This window comes from Thermobia domestica, chromosome 18, assembly GCF_964235325.1.
Source record: "Thermobia domestica chromosome 18, izTheDome1.hap1.1, whole genome shotgun sequence".
NCBI lineage: Eukaryota > Metazoa > Arthropoda > Insecta > Zygentoma > Lepismatidae > Thermobia > Thermobia domestica.
In genome coordinates, this window is record NC_137471.1 from 138,859,748 (window position 1) to 138,874,683 (window position 14,936).

Sequence of the window (14,936 nt, forward strand, 5' to 3'; positions counted from 1 at the left end):
ACGATCGTTTTGGTATATTGAAATTAATATATTGGAGTAAATTACAATTATCTGTCACTGAGTTTACTGTTTTGTACAAATATACTTGTTCAATAAGGAAACGTCTACTGTAAAGAGAGTGCATATCAAATTTAAGTAAAAGAGAAGAGATCTTATTTTTAGTTGCCGAGATATTATACAATTTGAAATAAAGATGTTTCAAAAATTTAAAATGGGCTCGTTCTATGTTATATGCTTGTAATTTATGAACAGGATCCCAAAGAACACAACATTATTCCAACCTATTCCTAATCATCGCTATAAAGAGGTGTTTTAAAGCTTTTATATTATGTAGGTCCCTTGCAAGAACGGCCATGTTGTGACTTCAGGGGGGTCAAGTATAAGCGACATTTCAAATGGTCTCAAATTTTGCGGTAACTATTCTAAAAAAATCTATTGGGTTTTCGATCTTCCGAAGTACAATTTCCTTTAGAGGGGGCGAGCGCCCCACCTTCCCCCCTGATAAGCGCTCTTAGTCTTTTGTAGTCTTTATTAAAAAACCTTAGGGTCCTTTTATTTATGTGACATTTAATACGTTTAAAACGTCAACGCCCATAAGTTAATGGAAGTGAATTTTTGTTGCACTATTACATGTTTTAAGTGGTTTGGCCTTAATGGTTATAGAATATGTCTCATTTAGTTCAAAAACATAATACTACTAATGATATGGGAGTGTCACCTTCAAGTGGCACTGGGTATTTTAAGAACAATTTCAGAGGACATCTTTCTCAAAAGATTTATATTTTGACATAGGTACATTTAACAAATTAACAGTTGTGTTTCCATATAAACCAATGAGTATATTCCATATATAGTACCTCACAATACATATTACAAAATGAATTTTCTGTATTTTTCTACAGACACACTTATATTTTGACGTGATACTCATATCAGCAATGAACGTGCAAACGAACATTGCATTTCTTACACATCAAGTTTGTACGCTCGTGACATTTAGCACATCGCCGCTGCGTACAATCCTTACGTTCATGTTGATTTCGATCAGAATTGACTCTAATTTCTTGGGAAACACGTACCTCCCTAGGACTTCTACAAGCTACTTTCCGTGCTGAAGACTGTCCTAACATGTTACAGTATGCTTGAACGACTGATCTGCGAAATTCATAGTATCTAGTATTTTCTCCCTGAGTTTCCCTCATTAGCAACGATGCATTCTGACAAGCCATATCAATGAGAAATGAAAAAACTGTGTACCACCATTTCTTCCCACGCACTGACATTCTCATCAAGTAACATTTTGGTCGAAACCGATCACACCACCAATATATGAGTATTTCTGTACATTTTCCACCGACAAGCGACAGAGTCAATTCGAGGCACCTTGCACAATAGAATAACAGTGCCACAGTAGTTATCCATTGGCCTCATATTTAGACCAGTGCTACTTCTATTACTGATGATTTCTTTCAACGTAATTTGAATTCGTTTGTAGTTAGATTGGAATCTGATTAGAGATTTCCCCCTAACACTCCCAACAAGGGATATATTTTTCCTTCTCACTACAAAAGTTACTACACTCTGCATATTGTTTGTATGAACACTTATTTAAATGTCCTGCTACGCATTTAAACTATCTTTTCTAAACCTGAAAATCTCATTCATTCGACGACTCGTTTCATATTCAGACCTGTGATTACTTAAGAACAATTCTTTAAGAATTTCCAGTCTTTTGCAAATTACACCAATGGAAATAAAGAAAATCTTCAATTCTTTTTCCTAAATCTTTCTGTCTAACATGGGGTCAGGAAAAGCGTTTGTCTCATATCTCAAAGAGAAAAATGAATCTAAACGGAGATTTTTTCATATTGCCATAAAGAACAAAATTTAATTCATATAATCACTGTTGTGTGACGTTTTTACATTCTGAAAGTGAGGAGGCAAAATGAGTTAACAAAACAGCTACAGACAAAAGAGCTATTGCTTGATTAATTGATTTATTACTTAACCAGTTTTATGTCTGTGGGGCCGCCCCAGCCCTGGGTACGTCACTGGAAAAGATAGATTTTTTTACCCTGACCGTTAGGTGGTCAGACGGGTTCCTGGAAAAAAGGTTGAGTGTTAGGGGGGATGGAGTAGTTTCTAGAAAAGTTTGAATGACCTGAATCACGTGATTTTTATTCTTTCGTTTCTATAGGAAACTCGGGATATGTATTGGATCATATGCTAAAGCATACTCTGTAGAACATCTATACTGTGATCATATTAATTATTTTTATTAAAGAAAACTCAGAGGAATTATATTACGAAAATTAAGAACGTATAGAACAGCAATGCTGTGATCATATTAATTATTTTAATTGGTTCGTATGCTAAGCATACTATGTAGAACAGCTATGCTGTGATTATATTAATTATTTTAATTGGTTCGTATTATTTAATTCGATCATCTGCATAGCTATTTGTATTTTGATGGATCGTATGCTCAAGCATACTCGTTGTTACATTTGATTGTGATCATATTAAAGATGGGAGGAAATAAATTTTATTCATGCGAGTCACATTGTGGATTCTCCGTCTGAAAGACGTCGTGTACGGAATACATATACTCCGGTACGATACGCGATGCTGGTACATATACAGAGCGTGGTTTTCGTACGTCTTTCGGTGGTGAACTCAAGACATGAACTGAAATTTTCGCGCGCTTTTTGGAAACTGGTTGGGCAAGAGTGAAAGATGGCGTTGTCTGGTAATTACCTTGCAGGTGCATCTTAAAACATGTAGACAAATACAAAAGAAAACTGGCACCGTGTCGGGCAGACATCACAGTGCCGACAGAGTAATAAAAATAAGTTTGGCGCCGCGGTAGGTGAACACAAGACATTGTCGGTGGAGAATACAAAGAAGATTAAGGTTGCGGTAGGTGAACATGTTCAAACTAGCCCCTATGCTAATTGGTAATAGTAAAGAAGTTGGGCGCCGCGGTAAATGAACACGTGATTACCTTGTGGGTATGAAAATACTTTAAATACGGGCTATAGCGGAAAATATATAGAGAGACATCATGCATCTCTTTTAGAAAGAAGAACCCTACGAGGTTAACACTGAAGCAATATCTGATGCTGAAAGAGAAATATACAAATCATCGTCAGATGAAGAATATAATTTTGATGCAACAGAATCACCAGTGCTAACAACAGTTTCACCATCCCCGCCGTCATCTCCAGTTGTATTATCAAGAACATCACGATTTTCGGGTTTAGATTCTTGTTGTAATAGTCAAAAGGTGGATCGTGAATGTATAAAGAAGGCTATTGAAAAATGGGATTTCAAGGATACATTAATATGCGACGGATCCCTTCATGATTTTGCGCATGATTGTATGAATGTACACCCAGTCATTTGAAACCCTTGCTTGGAGTATTATAGCAGGTCCTAGTGTTGAAGATGTGTTTTACTTGTATGCATACACGCATATTATTGGAATATCAACAAGTGAAAAATTCTATGAAACGTATGCGCAATTATTAAGAGATACAGACTACCATCTGGAACTACTGGACATTTTCATAAGAAAAGACAGAGGTAAACCGGACTCTCCCGATTGATAAAATGTATTCGAATAGAGCTAGTGTTTCATGTGTGTTATGTAGTGATGAAAACATTAATGTGAATTGTGTATTAAAACTATAAAAGTATATTTACGTAACAATAATCCAATTGAATGCATGGAATGCAAGTTAAATCTTCCTCATGATTGTACTTATCTACATAATACTGGAACATTTGCAACGAAGTACTTATCTATTAATAAAACTCATAGTGAACTTTTTGAAGTTTTTGAACAAGAACATAGTAAAATCTCATTTATATGGTTTATGCGTGAAATGTGCGATCTTTTAAAAAATACAGAATTTGTCGGACAGATTATTCCGTTTTTATTCATCACACAAATGAAATTTACCCATGTGTAAATCAGTACATTATCGATATTCAAGGTTTTTGAAATGTCTGATAACGAATTTATCATTCGTGAGTTTTGTTTAACTGCATGCGATGATACAGTTAATTTCCATTGCTTGGTAAAATCACCACTAGATTATAATTTATTATCATTAGGTTGTCAAAAACAAATTGGTTAACTTTAAATTTACACGGTTTGAAATGGAATAGCAAAACTGGATATACTGTATCATGCATACGAAACCTTGTATATCAATTATGTTCAAAGAATTCAAACTTTTATTGTAAAAGTTTAGAGGAATCACTTTGGATTAAAAGAATATTTGCATTAGATAATGTAATTGATTTAGAAACAAAACATTGTCCTTCATTAAGTGAATTATGTGGAAACATTTAATGAATATTCTTCTTTCACACAAATATTGTGAAGAAATCAGGATCTGCATATCGTAATGCACAACAGTTGAATTATTGGTGGAAATATCAAAGATCAACAGCATTAACTAATGCGTTATCAAGATTGTAATATTTTTCTTAGGAATTGTAAATAAAATGCAGGGATGTAAGTTTAAAAAAATATTGAAAATTAAAAAAATATTAAAAAATTGTATATATGATAAAAATATAAAATTTAAATATATAATAAAAATTTTCTTTTTTAAAAAAATTGTTTACATGCTTATAAACGATATCATCATTCTTTTTCTAGTTTTTCTTATTAAACATTTTTAAACTTTTTTGAAATGAATGAGTGCGAATATGATCCAAAAAGAATAAAACAAAATATCCGCACAATACAGAATTATCATGTTGATATTTATGATTATTCGTAAAGTACATTTTAGTATTTTTTGATAAAAAGTTTCTTATTTCCTTGGAAATGTCCATAGCAAGACTGTCAAAGTAATAGCCATGCTTTTCTCATAGACGTACACTGCAACCCAATGCGTACCAGCAGAATCAGATGTATCAAGATTAATCACAAGTGCAGCAGGAGGTTCTAGGAAGTCTGTCAATACGGTAAATTCCAATAACACTTGCACCAGTCACTTTATCACTTAGTAACACTTAACAATTTGTCACTATACATGATGAAAATTATTATTTTTAACCAAAGTAGGTATGTAACTATCACTGTTATTCACATGTAACACATAGTCATACTTTCACATATTCACTATACAGTAATACTTCATGAACACTGCACCTATATTGTGCGAAACGATGCTTATTATGTACACACCGATAAACGTGAAAACTTGATGAAGTATACTTTGGACAAATTATTTCTTCTAAATTTGTAACTTCTCTCTGAAGAATTTCTTGAAGGAAACACTTTCTAGTTGTTTCGTATGTGTATATGGTTGTAGTATTTGAAGAATATGTTTGAAGCATTTTTTTAAGATGTGAATATTCTACATCGCCTTCGTGCTAGGTAATGCCATACACATTCTTACCTAGATATTTGTTTGTAGTTACGATCGGAGTAGGGTATGTATGAATGTTCTGCAGACAACCTTCCCCCTTCCCAATATTTTTCACCAGCACACAGGAAAGCACAAAGCATTTTACAGAAGGGTCCAACTAACTATACATAGCGCAAAGTATTTCCATAACTATAATGCTAAAGTGAGAGTGAATAGGCGTATATGTTTTTATAGCATTTAAAATCAAACAAAAATGAAATAACTATTTTGGACATTTTATATTTAATAAATCATTAAAAGTTTGTAATTTGTAGAGAATTAAAACAATACCAAGAATTTGCTCGAAATGGAAATACAAGACGAGATGAGTGTAACGCATGCCGGAATAAAATGAACAAACAAAATGATGAAATAGAAAAAATGGGCGCGTTTGCTTATAATGTAAAAAATCTTGAAAAATTATCCGAAGAAGAATTTACAGATTTACAAAACGAACTGAATTATATCAAAGTAATGTCTTTAGAGTTTTACACTGACTATAAGAATGGAAAAGTTCAACTTGATGAAAGAGCAAAATATCATCTTCATAAAATATACGAGCTGTGGAATAATGCTTTACCCTATAAGAATTTAGACTACTATTCAGTTTTAAGAAACATCATATTTTTATCAATCATATTAATAATAGCAAGTAGAGTGATTATATAAATGCATTTTTGAAATGGAGGGTAAGGATGATGCCTTATTCACATTGGGAGTAAAGATAAATAAACTACTGTTTTATGAAATTACTCATAAAACGCCTATATTTAAAACTTATAACTTATAGTGCTGTCTTTGATTGAAAAATAGTTTTTGTTTGATGCAAATCGGTCCAGAAATAGCTGAATTATAAGAACTTAAATTTAGTATATTGCATACAGCCGTTACATGTTCAATTGCACACAGGCACACACATCCATTCGGTTTTCAAACAAGTTTCAGTTGAGAGAAAAAACAATAACATACATGTACATGAGATTTATGATCATATTCTCTTCTTTTTTCTTCTCCTCACACCAACATATAATGCAAGCTGTTATATGTATTTATTTATTACATCATCTCTGAAACAAGTTTAAAAGAAAAAATATGCTACTAACACATATACATATATAGTAATGAACTAGCAGTAAAACTTGAACGCTTGCCAATTCTCTCTCTCTCTCTTCCGTTTCCGTCAGTGCTGAACGACAAAAAGGTTTGTGCAATAGAAACAGAGAGAAAATGATAACAGCGAAGTAACGGCGATATATTCTTCGCCTCCCATGTAGATAACATTGGATTTAACGGCTGAGCATAGCTCGGGCGATATATTCATCGCTCAACTTTCCTCTCGTAACGGTCAGTTTTCAAGCGAATGCATGTTCGCCGTTATAATCTTCCTCGGTGGTTAGCATCTAGTTCCAAAACGTGCCACATACATGCGCTAGTGTTCCATGTACAAAATTTATTTCTTGCATTTCCTCCTTTCTTTCTCCGACACATCTCTAGAGTTGAAGAACCAGATTTAAATAACTAATTTGTAGCACAGATTCTAGAAAACGGGGTTGGAAACAAATTATTTTTAACATGTTTTTCCAGAATTGTTAAAATTACGAATTAAGCTTTGAAACTATTGCCAATGAATTACCACCAAATAAGGTAAACATGATAATTTTTTGAGCACGATAACCAACCCTGACATCAATGGGGTATTGGAGGGTACTTATTTTTAAAATCGTTATATCTCCGTTGTTTATTAACCGATTTTCAAAATTCAAACGGCATTCGGTAGAGAAATAAATTTACAATTTTTTGAGTGTCCAGGAGGTTGCCTACCTTTAAGGATAGTATTTCGAAACCGCTACATTTCCGTTATTTATTAACCGATTTTCAAAATTCAAACGACAATCAATAGACAAATAAATTTGCTATCTTGTTAATGGCTTGTAGGTTGCATAACTTTAAGCATATTATTACAAAAAACTCAAATAACTCTCTTTATATATGTATCTTTAAAATTCAAATCGCATTGCGTTCTGTATGTCTAAAGGTCTTAGTTTCATGGCTTTGTAACCATAAAACTCTTAAAATCAATTAACTATAATTTGAAACATACTTAAAATTACAAGTTTGGATACTGATAATGGAATCTTCTGTTAACCTCGATTTCTATGGGAAACAATGATTTCTTAAACTGTGTCCACTGATCATAATTCAAGCTGAATCAACAATCGTTAATATCAAAAACTACTTGGACTTCGGTTTGCACATTTTTTACAATTACATTGAAATTATTAGTAAGTATAAACTTCTTTTGGGGATCAATACTAACCACTCCATTTTTACTTTAAAAATTTTTTTTAAATCATTTTTATTTTTTGGATTCATTTCTGAAGGAAAACATGTATTTTATAAACATCTAAATATTTCAAACCGTCATACTTAACAAACAGCTTATATTTTTTCATGTCTTTCAACACTTGCTCAGTATCATCCAGTGGCGGCTAATGTTAGTGTTGCAGCGTTGCGCAACGACCAAAGTATTTCAAGGAAAAAATATTATCAATAGTAGTAAAGAATAGAAAAAAATACTTATTAATACTCGCATATATATACTTTAAATAACATATTTTTTACTTCTGTAACTGTCTGTTCCGTTAATCCGTTTTAAAAAGCGAAAAATAATCCGTCACAGAGTCTCTAATTTACATTGTGTTGCAGCGAGCATGCAACGACCAGATTCCTTTAGCGCGGCAATTGGAGCAAATGTTAAGTCTCCTTTCCCCTATTTCAGAAGTTAAAGGGACTGGTCGTTGCAGCGCTTCTGCAACACAGCACGGTTTCCAGTGAACGAGAAGGTTTTTCACGCTAAATAAGATTTCTGAAATTTCTTCCACTAGCAATTAACAAATGGAATTTGTTTTTATGCATTTATATTTTTAAATTACGGGACATATTGAAGGAAATCAACATAATGACAATTAAAAAAAAAGTGATTGCAAAATTACAAAATAAGAAAGAAAATATCTAGTAGAGCAAAAAACAAATGAAAGTAGACCCGCATTTACAAGTTAATTCTTAGCTTATATTTGTAATGAAGGCTTCTTCTACAGTAATTTGTGAATCAAATATTAATATGTCAGTATGTAGAATCGCTTCCCCCCTCTGAGGATAGTATTTTAGTATAAACATAATTCTTTTATAAAATAAGTATATTTTATACTCTTGATAATTTCCACATAAAACTGCATGGTGGGGAACGCCACATTGAATTTGGGACTAGTTAGCAATGCACAGGGGCGTAGTCACGAGAGGGTCCACCGGGTCCGGATCTCCCAAAAATTTCGAAACTTGACTAACATTTTTAGACTTTCTTAGGTCTAATAAACTATACTTTTTTAACACAGAAACGATTGATGTAGGATAAATATTTTATTTTACGCCTCATCATGTACTCTTATAAAAATAATCGTTCTATCATTTTTTCTAAAAATATAGGTGACAGTAAGTAAGAATTACTTATCGTCTTTCGGGTGCAGTATAAGACAGGTTCCATATTATATAGACGTATTGGACCTCCCTCAAATACTTTGGACCCCTCCCAGTTAACATTTCTGGGTGTAGAACTGGTAGTGCTGTTTGTTTTGATGTTCTTTGATTTTTTTGGCTTCTGTTACATGCTGATCTTTCATCTGGCGAGTTTCGAGGTTTCCTTTCCAGAACATATCACATTGGAGCATTGTTTCGCCTCATGTGGAGGTATATTGTGTTCATCGTGCATTGCGTAACAAGCAAGACGGATGATTTGGAAGGATTTTGTTTACGCACATGTGTGTGTGTTGATGTATATGTGACATTCGGAATTCATATACCAGTACCTATTTTGTATCAGCTGTTTTGGTTTTTAATAATTAGGTTTAATTTTATTGTGTGTGCTTTAATTTGTAAATAACCTAGAGATTCTGAATGAATTGTATACCATGACTTCTGTAAATAACTTACAAAACACATTGACCAGCTTTCAACTGAGGAAAAATGTGCAATTAAGGCTTAGACAAAACAAGCAAAGGGCAATTCAGGAGAGTGTTCGAGAAAAAAAATCCAGTTTAAATTTACAGGATATCTTATGCAGTAGTGTTGTTTGCACCAGATACATTTCCTCAATTTATTTTAAATTTTCCTAGATAAACGGTGAATAAAGTGTGTTCAATGTACATTTTTTTAATATAACACTAATCTCTGCTGCGAATTCTCTTCAGTCAACGCTGAAGAGGAATTCGGATCATTGTCAAGGACTGAGTTTGCTAGAATGAATCGTTCGCAACAAACTAGAAAAAATATTTAGTGAATCCACAAAGCTTTGAAATTAATATTAACAGTACCTATGGCGTCAGCAAAAGACAAAAAGTTTTTTCCACATGAGAAAGAATTGACACTTTCAAGGAATTGAATGTCCTAAGAAAGGTTATCACCATTGGTTATGCTTTCCATCGAAAAAGACCTGACAATAAGAATACAAGAGTTCAACCAGCATGTATTCGACAGATTTGCTCCAATCAAAGAGAGGCGAACGAATTTACTAATTAATTAAGGTGATTAATCGGATAAAATGTTCATTTTTTATTTTTTAAAAACAGAATTTTACTTAATTTAACATGTCACATAGCATTTGAATCTAAAGTTATGCTGATTAGTCAATGAGTCAACTTTATATCTTCTATCTCTTATCGTTCGTACTGCAACAACCGAAACCACAATCCACCGGCCGCCACTGGTATCATCATTATATCTTTGTGATAATAACGTCTTATATTTCTCATCTAAATGTACTAAAACTCTTTGACCATAACGTTGTGTTTGAACCAATTTTCATAATGTTATCTCGTACGGTTTACCTTTTTCTAACTCATCTATGCGAAGGAATCTCAATGCTTTAACGTCATTTTTCTTATTCAAATAATTAACCATAGCTTATTTGTTATAAGGAAAATGTTCGTTTTATGAAAATTTCATAAAACCGCTCCCTATTTGAAATTTACATACATAACTCAACAGTTGGATAATTATCTTTTAGACCAGTGTATTTGATTTTTAATCCATCTTTAATGATCTCATCAATCATTTTATCTGTTGTGTTTTGTAAATCTAGGTGGAAGAAAGACCTTAAACTCTTCACATTCAACTAAAATGCTCTTTCCAAACTTAGTTTTAATCTTCTCCATTTTCACAATCTTATATTCTGTAACTAATTCTAATTCTCTTAATCAAATAACTTCTTTTTGCTCAAGACTTTCAAGTTTATTTAAGAGCTCAATATGACTCACCATCGTATTTATTATATAGAAAATCAATGATCACTTTAGTTTTTATCTTAAACAAAAGCTTTTTAATCATTTTTGTTAATTTTAGAATAACGTTTATGGAAAACCTCCATAAACATTATAAAAATACATTTGACTATCTAAAACTCTTCTACTACTTTCTCATTCTTACGGTCATATGTAAAGTTCATTTGTCCAATTAAAATCGCATAACATATAGTATGATTAGCTACAGCTTCTGCAAAGTCTACTACAATCTTTATATTTGTTCTCTCATTTACCGATATATTCTTTCTCTTACTACAATTAATCACATGCATTGGCCCGTTATCTATAAACTCTTTAGGATCATAGTACATTTCGGTATTACCACATATTCTCTTAAATGCAGTATAATCTTCGTAATCTTAAAATAATCCTTGTTAGCAATATCTAATTTTCTTGATTCTTTTGGAAATACCTCATTCCTTCCATGTTTAAGATAGATATTCTTTACCTTACAATGATCGAACTTACTTGCATCTGCTGTTTGTTTGCCATTTCTATCAGTTTGGAACATTACAACTACGAAATCAGGCATATCAAATTGTCTAGAATTAAATTTAGTCGTCTCCGGGCTCCGTCAAAGGTCTTACATGTAAATTGCAAAAAACAATGCCGCACGGAGCTCGGCAGCGCGCACGCCAGAAGGTTAAAAAAATCTTTCTTGGAAAGTAGGAATAAAGATTTACACTTACCGATATAACTCGATAAAATGTATGTATCATCATTGAGCATTTTTAAAAGCTAACCAAGTGAAAAGAGATAATAAAATGTAACTTACTACAATCATAGATAATGTTATTCTACCCGAAAATACGAATCGGAAGAATTTTCAGGGTTGCCATCCATAGACATTACAGTGTGCCAGAATATGAATTACCCAAAAATCTAGGTTAAGGCAGCGATTAGATAAATGAACTCAACGGTAATTAATGACATATTATATTGTTTGGCTCCTTGTTAACTACTTTTTAAGTAATATTTGTATTTATTTTGTAATGAACAGTACAAAATAATTTTGTAATAAACAGTGCAAAATAATTTTGTAATAAACAGTGCAAAATAAGTACAAACATTGTTTAAAAAGTAGTTTACAAGGAGCCAAGGCAACATGATAAGTCATCAATTACCGTTCATTTTTCTAGTCGCTGCCTTAACCTAATTTTTGGGTAATTTATATTCTGGCACACTGTAATTTCTATGGATGGCAATACTGAAATTTTTTCCTATTCGTATTTTCGGGTAGAATAACATTATATACGATTGTGGTAAGTTGTATTTGATTATCTCTTTTTCACTTACGAAAAACGGGCAAAAGAAAAATGGTTAGTTTTTGTATCATTTTTAGTAGTCTTCCCCCTTAAATAATGTCTCTAGAATCTCTTGAGGCAAAACATTCTTCCACAAACATTTACATCTCAAATATAACACACTGACGAGGAAACCGATTCAAGTGTGGCATGAATTTGTAGACGAGTTTATGCGCAATCGAAGTGTTTTTGTGAACAATGAATTCCATTAGAGGGAAAAACTCCCGATCTCAACTCTTCCGGAGATATAGAGGGGTAAGGGGAAAGCTGTTGCTCTGAAATTTTATAGATTTTCGGCTATGTTGCAAGTGAATATGTTTGAAAATTACATTTAAACGTTAAGATGCACCAGAGCGAATGAAAATCGTGTTGAATGTTGAGGTGAGTGGCGTAGCTTTTACTCGGGGCCAGAAAAAGAAGGGCCTAATGATGAATAAAGTCATTGAAATGAAAAACAAAATTGTATGATATTAGTTGCTAATGTATAATGTCTTTAGTACGTCGAAAATGAGAAAAAGTTATATAAAAATGTATTAACTATATTGCCAAAGGAACAGAGACGTTATTATGTGAACAAAAATACAATGTCATATTTTGTGCAAAAGCGCTATAGAACAACAAATCAAATAAACACATATTGTTGCAAACGTCCACCTTTTTTATATTTTTCATCCTATATTTGAACTAATTATGCTTTTATTCGATTCAGCGTATCAAGAAACCTATACATAGACACCTTACATGCCTATTTCAGGCAACAATTTAACTTCTTTATTTTCGACTTTCCTCTCCAAAACATTCTTTCCCTAGAATTTTTATGGGCACTTCGGTTTTGTAACTCTCATGTCTAATGCAACGTATTACTAAAGTTTCGTGGATGAAGGAATTCTTCGTTTTTAAAGGTCTATCTTACTTGTACATATTCAAAACTTAGCAAAATATCGGAGCCTTTCCCTTCTTCCTCTGTATCTCCGGAATGGTTGAGATCGAGGGTTTTTCCCTCTAATGGGTTTAATTGTACACAAAAACACTTCGTTTGAACATAAACTCGTCCATAATTTCGTGTCACACTTGAGTCGGTTTCCTCGTTAGTGACTTTTTATTTTATTTTATTTTTGCTTTATAAATAACGCAGACCGAATTTAAATAACTGAAGAACGAATACTTCTGTTTGGGAGTTGCTTGGTCGCCATGTATCAAGTGCCACGGAAGCCAAATTTTCTGCATCTTCTCCCCCCCCCCTAAATATGAGGAGGGGTAATACTAGTCATAAAGCAAAACTACTGCTTTCACAGTATTCCTATCAACTATGTAAAAGTGGTTGTTTGCATACTTGTTGGAAATCACGATAGTTTAGAGCAGGGGCGGATCCAGGGGGGGGGCGATCGCCCTCCCCAGAAGAGGAAACTTTCTTATTTTATATATATAAATAAAACTCATCCCAAAGTTTGGAGCCCTTAAAAGTAGCAGTATGACAACCCACCGCCCCCCCCCCAGAAGTCGGTCCTGGATCCGCCCCTGGTTTAGAGAGGACAACGACTGCACTCCCAGTCCTTCACTTCCTCAGGTAAAACTTTTTATGTTCTCTGCACCTGTCAACACATTCCATCGTATGTATCCTTGATAGTGAAAAGAAACACTGACCTTCAATGCCACTGTTCTACAAATTTTAGGAAGTTTAATGTAATGGACGTTAAGTCATTTCTGGGTAATTTTACAGTGAACATGAAGATGACAATGAAAAAGCAAAAATGGTTCTTATTTCGAACTTACAGAGGATAAAAAGGAGGGGAAAATCCGAGAATAATGGGAAACTAAGGCATTTTTGCTATTTTCGGGACGGACCTCCCAAAATTTCATGAATTCTGTACGTTTTTCATAGTCTCTTATGCCAGTTTCTTCAAGAGGAATCCGGAAATTTACGAATGAAGGAAAAAAAGTGAGGAAGAGTTTATAAAATATGGCAATTTTTGCTATTTTTATTTTGGGAATTCCAATATTTCACAAATTTTATATAATTGTCATAACCGCATATACTACGACACTCGTAATTTTTATAGACCTACACAAAGTTTATGCCACTTCGTTTAATGGTAAAATTTACGAAAATTAAGGGAAGGAAAGAAAGTCGGGCAGGTTTTGAGACTTCGATGCTGGAACTCCCAACCGTATTTTTTTTAAAAAATTCTTGATATCGATAAATGTATCGTCCAATAAAGAAAAATCACGAGGAACATTGCAAGTCATGGCAACTTTTTTTTTCGAAAATGGTAATGAATAAAAATATTCTGAAATATGCAAATGAAAGGTTAGTTCGTATGTAAACATTACATGTAGAGAGATGGATGAATATACACACTACCATAAAGATATATAGCACGAGAAAGAAGAAAAATTGTCGTTTCAAACGTGTTTTACTGTCAATTGCAACAGTACACAATAGTACAAACTACGTGCATTTCAAAAGATCAGGAGTATCCCCAAAAATCCGCGAGATTGCAGGGACTCTACGATGTCACAAGTACGTGTTCCTGCCCTGTACTATTGTGTACTGTTGTAATTGACAGTAAAACACTATTGAAACGATGTTTATTCATCTCCCTACATGTAATGTTTATATATGAACTAACCTTCCATTTGCATATTTCAGAATTTTTTTATTCGTTACCATTTTCGAGAAAAAAAGTTGCCATGACTTTTGCACTGACCCTCGTATAAAAAATAATATATATGATTTTATTGACAAATTCACGCACCTGCTTCGAATTCGAAGGCCTTTTCCTTGTTTCTTGTATTCCGTCTCCAAAGCATCTCTTGCAATCATCCTGCGTTAATCCACTAGCATTTCA